Below are 16,733 nucleotides of genomic sequence, written 5' to 3'. Positions count from 1 at the left end.
CAGAGCTTTTAATTTATGCTTGTATTTATGTGACAAGACAGTTACAAGAAATACTGAAAGCAAACAAAAATCTAAGTTGGCATACCCATTTTTTCATCTTATAGAGAGAAGGTAGTATTACTTAGGAAACCGTGCCTGAAGATTTTATTTCTGAGTATTATTATAATCACTTCACTGAATCTCAAACTTTAAGACCTGAGTCATCTCCACTGGTTCTTCCTTGAAGTACGATTCTCCTGTATAGCATGCTCAAATGGCCAAGGGGCTTCTCCTTGCTTACCTAAGAGACAAAATAATTGCTATCTCACTAGGTTGCTACTCCAAAAATATGAAATTTTTCTCTTTAAAATTATCTTTAATTATAAGTGATATAATCACTAATCATGAATTGAATAAAAAAATTGAAAAAATATAAAAGAATCCAACTAATGGCTGATTATAGACTATTTTATCAATATGTAAAGCCTGTCTATTTGAAACAATGGACTAAAGGATTCTACTTACAATAACAACAAAAAAACTAATGAAGAAATGTGCAAAATATATATATAGAGAAAAGGTTAAAACTCTCCTAAAGGGCATAAAAAGAAACATGAAGAATTAGAAAGAATATACTGCTTTTAAAAACAATGTGACAGTTTTCTTTAGTGTATTATAATTTTCAATATGCTTTAAATTAGATCCCAATGGAATTATTTTTCATTCACCAAAATAATAGTAATGTTTATATGGAAATTAATTGGTGAAAATAGCAAGGAGCCCTGAAGAAGAATCTTATATTGCTTTGTTCAAATTTACTATGAAATATTTCATACATACAAAATAGTAATTATGACATGTAAAATATAAAGAGAAATAAAACATAGCCCAGCTTAACAAATTAAACATTATCAATAGATTCTTTTCAATATTTTTTTCCCCAGGATATTTTAAATAGTTCCATTTCTTGTATTTATCATAACTTTCTCTATAGTTTTATAACATATAAACATGTCCTTAAATAATAAATTTTAATGGATTTAACATTTATATTAAAGTATTTGCATTTTTAAATTTACTAAATAATGCCAAATTGTTTTCCAAAGTTTTACAGAAATTTCCAGCTTCATCAGCAATATGTAAGCATTTCTAATATTTCACATCTTTACCAAGTATTATAAAGACTTTATAATATTCATAAATTTAGTGATATAAAAAGATATTCTCAGTAGAGGTTTAATTTTACTTATCTGCTTATGCTTCATTATTATTGATATTGAATATATTTTTATATATTTACACATTAATTTTGTTTTCTACTATGTGAAATGCCCATTCCCCAGGAGGAAGGTGGGAATATCAAATGGATATCTGAGAATAGAAATAATCAAGAGGAAAAATAATATAATAGCTGCATTTAAGGCTCTAAATAGGACTTCCACACAAAAAAACCCCCACAAAAAAAAAACAAATATTTAAATTTTGTCAGGATTGTCACTGTTTATAATTTCAAATCCCATTTATCTGGTAGTCCAGCTAGTCACATTCTGATAGCACTCACCAAAACTTTTACAAGAATATTGACTCGTATGTGTGGTAGCATTTCAAAAACATTCATCTTTATCAAATCAGGACCATCTTATGAATCTGTTTTACCATTTCATGCTGAGTGTCATCTAACTAAATTGCAGAGTACACATTTACTTTTGAAAAAGACACACCAAATAATGTATTATTTAAAACACTCTGGCCTGACCAGGCGGTGGCGCAGTGGATATAGCGTTTGACTGGGATGCGGAGGACCCAGATACAACCCCCGCCCCCGGAGGTCACCAGCTTGAGCGCTGGTTCATCTGGTTTGAGCAAAGCTCACCAGCTTGGACCCAAGGTCACTGGCTCGAGCAAGGGGTTACTCGGTCTGCTGTAGTCCCATGGTCAATGCACGTATGATAAAGCAATCAACGAACAACTAAGTGCCACAACAAAAAACTGATGATTGATGCTTCTCATCTCTCTGTGTTTCTGTCTGTCCATCCCTATCTATTCTTCTCTCTGACTCTCGCTCTATCTCTGTAAAAACAAACAAACAAACAAATAAATAAATAATAAATAAAACACTCTGTGACTTGGGTCACTGTGTTGAGAACAGTGCGACAACCAGCACTGTGTTGGCACCGTTCACACACTTATACGTATCTGAGACCCAACTTCCATTGCTCAGTAAATCTGCTCAAACATAAATACTACACTGAAATGTGGCTGTGAATATTGTACATAAATATAATTAATCAGCTCTCCTCATTTGCCATAATACCTGGATTTTAAAATTATGTTCATCTTTTGCTTTTATCACCGCATTTTCATCAAAAGAGAATAGTCTTGCTCTTTCGTGCCTACTTTTCACTGCTAACTTTGAGGACACCAAAGAGAATGCCCTATTCGCAGATGAAGAAAGATTAATAAAAAATTCTTTCTTCTTTATTTTCTCCTTCTTGCCCATCACTGATTTCATGGAAAAAATACTGCACTGTTTTTCCACTGTTTTCCACTACTGCTTTGCACAGGGTAAAGCAAACACATTTTTTCAATAAACACTACCTAAACACTGGGCTAATAATTCCTTAATTCATTTACTCAGTTTATCAGTCAATAAATAGCATTAGGTATTTATTGTATTTTAGACTGCAAAACTCTGCAGATAAAGGACAGATCCAACGTGGTTTAATAAAGGAATCAATTAGTAAGTAAATAAGAAAAACACCGAATCAATGAGTGATTGATCTGAGGGAGTGTGACCTATTTATTGAACAGGTCACCCCGTTCACCCTTGAGAGCTAAACAATGCTTTTTGGATGGGAGGATCTAATAAGGAAACACAACATTGCCATGATGTAAAATTTTCCTTTCTTACAGACAGATGTTTGAGCATAAAAATCTGCTTTCATTTGGGGTTCATGTCAGTAAAGGCACAGGGGCGGGGGCTCCTGTTACCTTGTTAAACTGACAAGGTGTTGATTAATGATCTTCCTATTAAACCAGGTGTGACTTTATTTATTTATTTTCTACTACTGGGATGCCTTTGACTGCTTTTACTTCCAACAGTTTCTAGAACACAAAAAGAACTTTGTCAGAATGTGAAGCCCACCCCAGAGAATGTGGCAGTCAGTTGAACTTCAGAGAACTTTGGAATCCTTGTTTGTGACCACCCAAATGATTCAACAGGGGTGTAGAGTCTAATAAAGTCTTACGAAGAGATCAAAGCTTGAGAATGTTGCTAAACCATAAAGGCTTTATGAGAGGGAGAAAAAGGGAGGCTGTGTATCTTTCAATATAGGAGTACTTTATTTGTATCCCACCAGAGAGAAAGAAGAGGCACTGGTGAGGGAGGAAGGGAAGGGTGAAGGAACTCCTCCTCTCACATTCCCGCTCCCACCACCAGGCTGGTACCAGCAACTCGTGATCTCTGCTGCTCAGAGGTCACTAAGATTTATTTTAAAACTTCAAGGGAAATGAGTAATGTGCATTCTTTAATAGAATCAAGAGAAGAGGTAACAATATTCCTGCATATCCACACAGAATGGCTTGCCTGCGCAATGGCAGAATCCCGAGAGGGGCAGAAGTTAAATCCGTATTCAACATTAGGTTGTTGGTAGAGTGGACACAAATTACCCAAGGATTTCCAACCTCAGGGTCATTGAGTATGTATGTTTAAGAATATTTATTGGATTTTTAACTTGTCAACAGCTTCTTATCAATTGACTTTTGATGAAATTGATAATCCTTATGTATCAAACTGGCAAAAATTAAAAAGCTTTCCAATGCACTTCGATAAAGAGTTTGTGGAAAATTTTTATATATGAAAGCAAGTTGGATATATCTTTTAAATATAAAAAATCCATTTTCCCTTTTGCACAGCCATTTCCCTTTAAGTTTTTTATTCCTTAGGTACAACCCGCACATACAAGAAATGAGGTTTATAAGATTATTGGGGTAAACAAAGAGTGAAATGACCAAGTCTCCTCTATAGAATAATCGTATTGTAGAATGCCACACAACTCTAAAAGGCAATGAAGATTACGTTGTGGTATGGAAAACCCTCCAGAATATATTGTGAAGTGAAAAAAGCCAGAAGACAGACTGAAAGAATACACAAGAAACTAATAATAATGGTTTGCAGGGGATGAGTAATAAGGTGGATAGGGACAAAATAGTGACTAATCATACTAACACATACCTTTTAAATCTCGTTGTATTTCAACCAAATGAATGTATCAGTAGTCAAACATACAATAAAATTTTATAAATCAATTAGCGTACAGTTTTAATCTACTCGACCTTTGCAATCTTGACCTAGGTAAAATATTTTCTCTGGTTAATTGATGTTCAGAAGTCTCATAGCACGATGATCTTATCGGGTCTATACATTCCCTCTAGATTTTATGAGAGTAAAGATGCATGTGATTATTTAACATTCTGAAGATCCACTTTGCTTTTTGTGGTCATTAGGGATGTTTATAAATATTCTGCATCTCTGTCTTGTTCATCTGTGATGATCCTGCCCTTGTTGAAATTTGGTGAGATTAAGTGCCTCTATTTGACTGATACCATATAAATGGAGGAGGACGTAACATGTCACTTTGGGTAAAGGCAGTCAATTACCAGAACAGCAACTTTTTATTCTTGCTAAAATTATTTGGATACTATATTTGAAAAAAGATTTCCATCAAGCTTGGTCTTTAGTGCCTTAGAAAACATGTTTCCCTGCTGACCCATGTTTAGCATGGAATATGAGAAAGAAATATTATTAACCCTGACCAGGAAATAATATTCCCTGATATGAACACTGCAAGGTTTACCCTCTAGCACATACCCCAAATCTTTCTTGTCTTAATTTGATGACACTAGTCATTTAACTCCAAACAAATAAAAATTGCTACCTAGGAGGATATACAAACTCAGAAGATAATGAACCAATGAGGAAGATTGAAAGCCTAATACTTTATTTGTCATCTTTCTCACTGTAAATCAATTACTAACCAATCACCTAGGAGATAGGATTAGTCAGTCAGTCTCTGAAAGCCTGATATTTTAAGAGTACCATGGAAACATCCAAATTCCAGGTCTATAGATTGCAAGGTCAGATTTGGAATCATTTGATCCTGTCTGAGAAATGTGTTAGAATCTTGAGATGAGCCCTTGATCTCACTACTGTCTATACACAGCATTCCAGATGACATCTACACCCAAACTTTTTTTTTTTTTTTGCATTTTTCCAAAACTGGAAATGAGGAGGCAGTCAGAAAGACTCCCGTGTGCGCCCGACCAGGATCCACCAGGCATGCCCACCAGGAGGCAATGCTCTGCCCATCTGGGGTGTCGTTCTGTTGCATCCAGAGCCATCCTAGTGCCTGAGGCAGAGGCCACAGAACCATCCTCAGCGCCCGGGCCATCTTTGCTCCAATGGAGCCTTGGCTACGGGAGGGGAAGAGAGAGACATAGAGGAAGGAGAGAGGGAGGGGTGGAGAAGCAGATGGGCGCTTCTCCTGTGTGCCCTGGCCAGGAATCAAACCCAGGACTCCCGCACACCAGGCCGACGCTCTACCACTGAGCCAACCAGCCAGGGCCTACAACCCAAACTTTTGACGAAATAGAGGATTCTATCATGAATCACCATTATTTTCTTATCAATAAAAGTACAACTTCAACCTTCCCAAGCCCCTACACTTATCATATATAACTATATTATGTAGTAGTATTTCACACTATTTTATGAAGTGAAAGGTGAAATGTAGACATATATGATAAATAGGAGTATCAGAACAAAGAATTAAAACAACTCAATTCTTTCTTTATCATTTAATTTCATTTATTGAATTTATTAGGTTGACACTAGTTAACATACAGGTTTTAGGTACCCAATTCTACAAGACATCTCTGTACATCATATAAAACAGCTAATTCTATTCACGCTGAACATTTGCTAACTTTTACATAACTTCACTGAACAATATAGTTTTTGGCTTATAGGTGAAAAAAAGTTCAGCTGTATTAAGGTTTACAAGTGAAAACCAGTTCCATTAAAACTCCATCTAATAAAAGCACACAAAAGTGCTGTTCATTTTGTTCCACTTTCCTATAGTTCAATTAGGTTGTCAAAATTAAAATGAGGTTCAACACAAGTCAAATTTCCTTCTTTCAAGGTAGCATTCAGGCTTTTTTTTCCCCTGAATTTTATGTCATGGCTCACAAAGAGAGTACAGATAAAGAGCTGAATTAAGATATCCAAGGAATCATATATTCATGAAGTTAAAAAAACGTGCTTAGCTATTTATATGCAGAGATATTTGAGAGATAAATTACATGTCCTACCTACAAACTTAGAAGTGAAAATTAGATCTAAAAAGAAAAATAACAGGCAAAGAAACCCAAAGCTATGTTATGTACCATAATTTCAGAGTCCAGAGTGCTAACCATTACACTATGGAACCACCACTATGTACCATAATTTAACAAGACTTATGTTTGTTCCAGTATGTTGTTTTTCCTGTGTTACTCAAAACTATTTACTAAAGTCTTTTTTTTTAAATGGTATAAGTGAGATCAACTCAATATGTAATACAAACGTAGAATATATATTAGCTCTAGACTAACTTGGTAAATCACTATGGCCATGCTGAAAGATGTAATGTACCTCTAGACTTATAGCATGTCTATTTAGTCTATTATTTGGCTTATAATTTTAACACTTAGAAATATTCTTTTTTCAACTGAATTTATTGGTGTGACACTGGGTAACATAATTACACAGCTCTCAAGTGTCCAAATTTAGTAAAGATAAAATTGAAATTCTTTGAACAACAACAAAAAGCCAATCCTGTAAATATGAGTCATTTCAAGAATGCCAGCTATCAGTTTTTTAAATGTCCAAAGTAAATTCAATGAAAGTAATAAATAAATAATTAAATATGGCCTGTCCAAGCAGTTAGTTTCTCAGTGGATAGAGCATCGACCTGGGATGCTGAGGACCCAGGTTCAAAACTCAGAGGTAATCGTCTTGAGTGCAGGGCCGCTAGCTTGAGTGCAGGGTCACCAGCTTGAGGTTGGGATCATAGATACGACCCCATGGTCACTGACTTGAGCCCAAAGGTTGCTAGCTTGAAGTTCAAGGTCATTAGCTTAAACCCAAGGTCACTGGCATGAGGCAAGGGGTCACGGACTTGGCTGGAGACCACCTCCCATCCTACCTCCAGTTAAGTCACACATGAGAAGCAATCAATGAACAACTAAAGTGCTGCAACTCTGAGCTGATGCTTCTCATCTCTTTCCTTTCTTGTCTGTCTGCCTCTCTCTCTCTCTCTCTCTTTAAAAAAAATAAGCAAATAAATAAGTAAAAATATGTCCATTTTTCAGATGGTTATAGAAAGCTTATTTATCTGTTAATTTGAGCCAAGTGGGTTCATGTGCATTTCTATGTGTTAGATGTAAGGTTTACAGTACATCTTTCCCTTCTTTTCAATGTTCAGTGTGTGAGTGTGTATATGTGCATTTTTATATTATTTTGTTTTATTCTTGCTTTTTTCCTCTTCTATTTAATTAACTAGATGTCTTTGAAGTAGATGGGAAATACTTTGGTAATTTTTATGCTCTTGGTCACCTCTCCTTCCTACAATTTTTCTTTCTGATCCACCTTCTTCTTTCTTCCCCTGTTCCACTCCACTTTTTTTTATATCATCTCTCCTCCTTTCACATTTTCCTGCTTCTCCTTTTCTTTCTATCCCCACTCCCTGATGTTTCTCCCTTCCTTTCTCACTGTCATGCCAGATGTGCAAACCCTGTTTTAGTGACAGTGTCAATGATTAGGAGAATGAAACAAGCAAACAGCTGATTTGAGCTCTGATGAGAGCTCTGCAGAGAAATCAACATGCTTTGCTTAGAATCTCATTTACAACTTGTATTAGCCAATATCAAAAAATAAACATAGCAAAGAGCCTTTAATTGTGCATGTGTGGAGTGACTGCATTTACATGCACATGCCAAATTTAGACAGCTTGAAACCATACAAGAAAATATTAGCAGTTGAACACTTAATATCTGCCAGATACAAAGGATGCTTCTCTGCCAACTGAATGAATAAAATGTGATTTTTCACATGAAATCCAAAACCCGAGACCAGGGAAACATTAATATATAGTTACCATTTAATTGCGCTACACTAAGGGAAGTCTCTTCTTTTCACTTTGCTGTAGTTTTATTCCCAGAGCAGAGTTACTATTGCTGTCCCAGCTGCAAAAACACTTGTCCTCATCTCATTTAAGGAGAGTTGCATCTGAAAAGCTGCTTGCCTAAATACTTCGCTGTCTCCAAAGAATAAAACCACTACTTACTAACTGTAACATGCTGAATACTGATTTCAGGGATTTTAAATCATTGCTGATTTCTTTTTATACATTTTGGAGAAAACTTTTTTTTCAAAATATGCCCAAAGAATATGATAAACACACACACACACACACACACACACACACAAACACACAAATACATGATGGATGTAGTAGTTATGCCTCTAAGTTACCAGTAATAGGTGAGACTTCCTCAATGCTGTTGGGATGGAATAGTCCCCCTGACTTCAGCACATTCACACAGACTGGTGACAGACACTACCAATGACTGTTGATCACAGCATAGAGTACATGTATCATAGTGGGGGAAAAGGCAAACGAGGAGTCAAGGAACACGATTCCTATAGTGTATAGGTACAATAGCGCTAGATTTTTTTTTTCTTGCCTCAGCTTTTGAAATTTTGGAAATGAAAAATTATCTTAGCCTCCAAAGTATCAAGTATTGCTAATGACAAAACTAAAACGATATAAACAAATAAGTCACCTTAGAAAGCTGTTTTCCTGAGGAACTGCTGAAACCATGCATTCGTTCATATTCGTTCAGTAAAGGACACAGTGGTACGTGCTAAGAAGACACGAAGGAGTCTAAGGCAGCCCTGGGTCTCTACTGATTTATGGGGTAGGAGAAGAAAGATGGAGCCAAATATTCTTGAGAAGTATTTGGTAAAGAAACAGTAGCTAATCTCTCATCTGGCATGATACAATGGTGAGAAGATGGACTTGAAGTTTGGCAAACAAGGTTTTGAATATTTATTCCACTGCTTGAGTGACCAGAGAAAAGTTATATAAACTCTTACATAAAACAAGATTAAACTCCACTTACAATACACTGCATTTTTGTTGGCTTAATGATACATCACATGTAAGGAAACCTTCATACTTCCTGGCTCATAACAAGCATTCTATATGTGGTTGGAATCTTTTTGATTAAAGTGTAATGAACTGTTAGAAACATTTAATGACAAAAATTAAAATAATTAATAAAAAGCAGTATAAGTAGGCCCTGGCCGGTTGGCTCAGTGGTAAAGCGCCGGCCTGGCGTGCAGAAGTCCCAGTTCGATTCCCGGCCAGGGCACACAGGAGAAGCGCCCATCTGCTTCTCCACCCCTCCCCCTCTCCTTCCTCTCTGTCTCTCTCTTCCCCTCCCGCAGCTGAGGCTCCATTGGAGCAAAAGATGGCCGGGGCGCTGGGGATGGCTCCTTGGCCTCTGCCCCAGGTGCTAGAGTGGCTCTGGTCGCGACAGAGCGATTCCCCGGATGGGCAGAGCATTGCCCCCTGGTGGGCATGCTGGGTGGATCCCGGTCGGGCGCATGCGGGTGTCTGTCTGACTGCCTCCCGTTTCCAGCTTCAGAAAAATACACCCAAAAAAAAGGCAGTATAAGTAACATCTGCAGATGTCATTATTACTTTGACATTAAAAAAATTTTATTGTTGCCTGACCTGTGGTGGCACAGTGGATAAAGCGTCAACCTGGAAACGCTGAGGTTGCTGGTTCAAAACCCTGGCTTCCCGGGTCAAGGCACATATGGGAGTTGATGCTTCCTGCTCCTCCCCTTCTCTCTCTCTCTCTCTCTCTCTCTCTCTCTATCTCTCTCTCTGTCCTCCCTCTCTATAATAAATAAATAAAATCTTTAAAAATAAATAAAATAAAAAAATTTATTGTTTATGTTTAACATATTTAAGTTCAGATAACTTGTTTATAAAAAATTAGACCTTGAAACTTTGATATTTAAATTTAAAATTTTACACTTGGAGTACATCCACTGACAACCACCCAACTTTGAAAATAGCACAACCAAAACTGTCATCATGTATCTTCTCAATTGTATCACGCCAGTGGAGTACCTCATTTGGTAAGAAAGTCTTCAACTGCTGACTTTCTGTTTATAACATGGAGAACTATCCCTAGAACATTCTGTTATTGATGTCACTGGCATATGTCATGAACTTCTAGGACTGAGCCTACCAACATTACTGTGAGAAGCAATAAGAGATTTTCTTATTTTTTTTATCAGAGGTTCATATGAATTAGCCCATGAATTTAAAAATACTATTTGCACTAACCAGTATTCACTGATTTTTATTTTATATGTATTGGTATAAAAAAGCTTACAGATAACACACCAATGCATTGTCACATGCAAATAAACACAGTATATAATATGGATAAATATATATGGTACAGATAAAAAATGGCATAAAGAGTTCAGATAGCTTAACCTGTGGTGGCACAGTAGATAAAGTGCTGACCTGGAATGCTGAGGTCGCTGGTTCAAAACTCTGGGCTTGCCTGGTCAGGGCACCTGTGGGAATTGATTCTTCCTGCTCCTCCTCCCTTCTCTCTCTCTCTCTCTCTCTCCTCTCCTCTTCTTAAAATGAATAAAACAAAATCTTTAAAAGTAAATAAGTAAATAAAAGAGTTCAGATAAAGAGTTATCAGTGAGGAATGATAATAATTGAAAATTCTATTGCAAATCTAATTTTAAGCACCAAATATGTTACCTAGCTTCACATTCACCCATCTAGATTATGCCCTCTAATGCCAGTTTTTGTTATCCTAAAAATTACATTTATAAAACTCCTTTGCCAATTGTTTCCCCCCCTTGATTTCACCCAATAGGAGACACTGCAGGGAGGCAGAGAGGCAGCAGGAAAAAAGCACTGAGGTCAAACTTCAACAGTGGCCAGCACACAAAAAACAGTGAGAGCAGGGTAAAAGGACGGGGGCTTCCAGACCAGAGGAATGATTTGTTTCTTGAGTTTAGGATAGTACACATGCTTCTATTCTTGCTATGGTTCTTCCAACAACTTGACTGTACTGTATTAAAAAGTTACTTGTATTTCTTCTTCTCTGTTCAAAATATCAGGGTGATTCCTGATTTATTTTTTATGGAAGCCCATTAAATACAGTTGATAAACCTTTATGCCCGTATCTATGTCCAGTTAGAGAATGTTGAGAAGCAGGGAGGATAAACCAGCACAGAGGAGTTTGAGAAGGTCAGATCCAAATACCATATTTAAATTTTAAAAGAGAAATTCCAAAGAGTTCAAAAAAAATAAAAGCTATTCTCAATCTCTTAAAATAAATATGGTGCCAAACCACTGGAAATACAATAACGACGCTGTGGTTATGAAAGTACAGCTTCTGTGGAAGCGAATCAAGACAAAGAGCAAAGTTTGCAAGCCTCAAGCTGGCACTAGTAGCCACCAAACTAGTATTGCAAGAAATGTTAAAGGGCCTGCTTTAAGGAGAAGAGAGGGAAGAAAAAAGAAATACAAAGAGAGAAAGAAACATATGTGTAAAGAATAAAATCACAATAAGTACCTATCAAAAATAACCTTACATATAAATGGATTGAATGCTCCAATCAAAAGACATCGGGTAGCTGAACGGATAAGAAAGCATGACCCATATATATGCTGTCTACAAGAGACTCACCTCAGAACAAAAGGTACACATAGACTAAAAATAAAGAGATTGAAAAAATTCCACTCGAATGGAAACAAACGAACAAAGAAGCTGGGGTAGCAATACTTATATCAGACAAATTAGACTTCAAAACAAAGGGCAGGATACGAGACCAAAAAGGTCACTACATAATACTAAATGGATAAATCCAACAAGAGGATATAACCCTTGTAAATATATATGCAACAAACATAGGAGCACCTAAACATGTAAAGGAAATCTTGGTAGACATTAAGGGAAATAGTGACAATAATACAATTATAGTGGGGAATTTTAACACCCCACTGACATCAATGGATAAATCTTTCAGTCTAAAAAATCAATAAGGCAACAGTGACTGTAAATGACACACTATATCAGATTGGTTTAATTGATATTTACAAAACATTTCATCCCAAAGCAGTGAAATACACATTGTTCTCAAGTAAGCATAGAACATTCTCAAAGACAGACCACATATTAGGACACAAAATAAGTTTCAATAAATTCTATTAGATCAAAATTACATCAAGAATCTTTTCTAACCACAATAGTATGAAACTAGAAGTCAATTACAATAAAAAAAAACTAAAAAAAGAACCATTCAAACACATGGAGGCTAAATATCCTGTTAGTAAACAATAAATGGGTTAATAATAACTGGAGACAAATGAAAATGATGAACACAAAACAACTCCCAGTCTATGGGACACAGTGAAAGCAGTTCTGAAGAGGAAGTTCATAGCATTACAGACCTATCTCAAGAAGCAAGAAAAATATCAAATTAACAATCTAAGCCTATATCTAAAGGAACTAGAAACAGAACAACAAACAAAGCCCAGAGTAAATAAAAGAAAAAAAAAAGAACAAAGATTAGAGCAAAAATAAATTACAGAGACCAAAAAAATATATATAAATAATAATAATAAATAAAACCAAGGATGGTTCTTTGAAAAGAAAACAAGAATAATGAATCCTTAATCAGATTATTCAAGAAAAAAACAAAGAGGACTCAAATAGATAAAATCAGAAATAAAAGAGCCTGACCAGGGTGGTGCAGTGGAAGGAATGTCGACCTGGGATGCTGAGGAGCCAGGTGTGAGGCTCAGAGATCGCCGGCTTGAGCGCAGGCTCATCCGGTTTGAGTGTGGCCTCCCCAGCTTGAGCACAGGGTCACTGGCTTGAGAATGGGATCATAGACATGACTCTATGGTCTCTGGCTTGAGCCCAAAGGTTGCTGGCTTGAGCCCAAGGTCGCTGGCTTGAGGAAGGGGTCACTGGCTTGGCTGTAGCCCCCCCCCAAGGCACATGAAAGAAAGCAATCAATGAATAACAAAGCTGCCACAACAAAGAATTGATGCTTCTCCTCTTTCTCCCTTCCTGTCTATCCCTATCTGTCTCTCTCTCTCTCTCTCTCTCTGACTCTCTCACTAAAAAATAAAATTAAAATTAAAAAGAAATAAAAAAGAAGTAAAAACAAACAACATAGAAATACAAAGGGTTGTAAGAGAATAGTATGAACAACTAACTATATGCCAACAGATTGGACAACTTGGGCAAAATGGATAAATCCCTAGATACATACAATCTTCCAAAACTGAATCAGGAAGAATCAGCAAACCTAAATTCCTATTAAAATACCTATGGCATATATCACAGATCTAGAATATTTTAAAAATTTATATGGTATCAAAAAACAATTCAAATAGCCACCGCAATCTTGAGAAAAACAAACAAATTTAGCGGTATCACTCTACCTGATTTCAAACTACACTACAAGGTCATAGTAATCAAAACAACATGTTATTGATACAGGGACAGACATATAGATCATTAGAATAAAGAAAGAAACCCATAACTTTACAGCCAATTAATATTTGACAAAGGAGGCAAGAACATAAAATCGGGTAAAGACAGTTTCTTCAATAAATGGTGTTGAGAAAACTGGACAGATACATGCAAATAGTGAAATTAGGCCAACAGCTTATACCATACACAAGAATATGATCAAAATGTATTAAAGACTTAAAAATTAGTCACAAAACCATAAAAATCCTAGAAGAAAACATGGGCATTAAAGTTTTAGACCTTTGTCGTGGCAATATTTTTGCTGATATATTTACTTGGGCAAGGGAAACAAAAGAAAAAAAATTAAAAATGGGACTACATAAAACTAAAAAGCTTTTGCACAAAATTTGCATGAATTTTAAAAAATGATCATCTCTATTTTGCTTGTTTTTTTTTTTTACTTTTTTTTTAACTTTAGCAAACTACTTCAGACAATGTTTTAGTCTAGCAGAAATTACCTGTATACAGTAACTTTGTTAAGATATATTTTTTTTAATTTTATTTATTTATTTTTAGAGAGGAGAGAGAGACAGAGAGGGAGAGAGAGGAGAGAGAGAGAGAGAGAGAGAGAGAGAGAGAGAAGGGGGGAGGAGCAGGAAGCATCAACTCCCATATGTGCCTTGACCAGGCAAGCCCAGGGTTTCGAACCTGCGACCTCAGCATTTCCAGGTCGACGCTTTATCCACTGCGCCACCACAGGTCAGGCTGTTAAAGATATTTTTATGAAACAGTTTGTAAAGTTCAGATACTTTCATTGACTACAAATTACTGAAAATAGCAGATCATTACAAAATTGGCTTATTATGTCTAGTTCTGATATAAACATTTTCCGTTTAATATTTCAGTTACGATTCTATTCAGTTCACTTCTAAAAAAACCAGGAAATGAATTTGTCTTAAACATATCAGAAGGCAACTGAGCAAAAGGCAGCCGAAAGGGGACATTTAATTGTTGTAAACTGACTGATTCTGCTGCCTGTTACAATTTGATCTAAACTTACGGTCATAAACAATGCTTATGTTCTTCCTATTTATAATGATAGCCGCTTCTGAAAAGATTTGGGGAGGGAAGATTAAATACTCCCTTTACAAGTTTGCTACCAGGATAGAATGAAAACAAACTCTACAACATATATTTATAAAACACTCATTATTGAGCAAGTCCCAGTTTATACAGCCTGATCTGCGAACTCCACGAACCCTACTATTTTGAAACAGACATAACAATCTTCTTGAGGCAAAATTTGATGACCCTTGGCTTGTCCAAAATTAGACAGCAAGGAAACCCTTCAGAAACCCAGTTCTTTTTTTTTTTTTTTTTTTTTTTTTTTTTTTATTTTTCTGAAGCTGGAAACGAGGAGAGACAGTCAGACAGACTCCTGCATGCACCCCACCGGGATCCACCCAGCACACCCACCAGGGGCAACTCTCTGCCCACCAGGGGGCGATGCTCTGCCCCTCCGGGGCGTCGCTCTGCCGCGACCAGAGCCACTCTAGCACCTGGGGCAGAGGCCAAGGAGCCATCCCCAGTGCCCGGGCCATCTTTGCTCCAATGGAGCCTTGGCTGTGGGAGGGGAAGAGAGATACAGAGAGGAAGGGGGGGTGGAGAAGCAAATGGGCGCTTCTCCTATGTTCCCTGGCCAGGAATCGAACCCGGGTCCCCCGCACGCCAGGCCGACGCTCTACCGCTGAGCCAACTGGCCAGGGCCAGAAACCCAGTTCTTATTACAAAATTCTTAAGGAATCCCTATTGCCTCCTAGAGTTTTCTATTTTAGTTAGTATCATGTCGAGAATTCCTTTAATTTCACCGCTGAGGGACATCATACTAATACTATAAAAATATTCAGTGTGTTAACTCAGTGTGCTAGTTAGCAGAAGCCTGTAATGTTATCCAAGGCACAGAGAGCTAGAGTGTTTCTACTAGAGACCTCAGGGGGGTAGCTGTTCTGAAATAATGTTGAGAAAATGGAGAGTGGCTTTGTTGTTCGAGCAGCTGCATAAGTGAACTTGAACTAACTTGTACTTCAAGTTCATACAGTTAAAGCTAAAATATTTTAAAATAAATTACAGGTAATGCACCAACATACTTTGTTTTTCTTTTGACTTATTTGTACTCTAAATATAATGTCTATTTTGCACCATTTTGTTTGAATATTTGTGTCCCAAAGTATTGGTTGTTACAGAAAAAAATGGATAGATTAACAAACACAAACTCCATTTTTTGGGGATGTTTGTTATCATCATTCAAAGGATATTTACTTAGTAGAAGAATGAAGATTCATCATAGTAACATATAGAATGACTTCGTATCTTCATTATAAGAATGTATTTTTTGTTGTTTCAAAATAGAATATTTTTGGACTTGGTATTATGCTTATGAGGCAAAACCTTAAAATATTGAGATAAGCCATGCTTCAAACAAGTTTAAGGTTTTCATTCACTTACTGAAAATTTTTAACATTTCCAAAGTTTGTGTGAGGTATACTGTTGGTCAAATAAGTTTGTAAATATGATATATATGTTTGCTCGCTTATAGTTTGCATTGGGTGTGGGGACAGGCTGTAAGCTGGCAGGTTCATTATAGCCTAAGACTTAGTTTTAAGACTAAGCTTTTCCCCACACCCTTGACTGTTGCATGATGTGGGGTGGTGCACTCTCATGAGGAATCCCATTATGCCTCAGTTAAATGACTTTGTATCAGAGACTTTCTAGTTTGTATATTGGATTAAAGGTTTTGATTTCTATACTATACAATGGAGCAGAGGAGCCCATGCTGGAAGAGAGCAGAGAAAGGCCACGTGGAGGAGAGGAGAAGAAGCCAAGATGACGGAGTGCTGAAGGAGAAGCCAGTTTGTGCAGAGAAAAGGAGATGGGGAACAGATGTGAATAAGGCTGGTGAGCTAGAAACCTTTGATTCTAGGAAACTAGGATAAGTCAGTGGCTTTGGGAGCCCTGAATGGAAAGGGAAGTGTTTTCCCACTATATGTATTTCTTGCCCACCAGGTGCAAGCTAGGATTAAAGCTAATGGCCCACCAGTTCTTGGCTCCATTGTTTCATT

The sequence above is a fragment of the Saccopteryx bilineata genome, chromosome 7, assembly GCF_036850765.1.
Source record: "Saccopteryx bilineata isolate mSacBil1 chromosome 7, mSacBil1_pri_phased_curated, whole genome shotgun sequence".
NCBI classification, from domain to species: Eukaryota; Metazoa; Chordata; class Mammalia; order Chiroptera; family Emballonuridae; genus Saccopteryx; species Saccopteryx bilineata.
The sequence above is the reverse complement of the archived record's forward strand: the minus strand, read 5'-3'. Positions refer to the sequence as shown.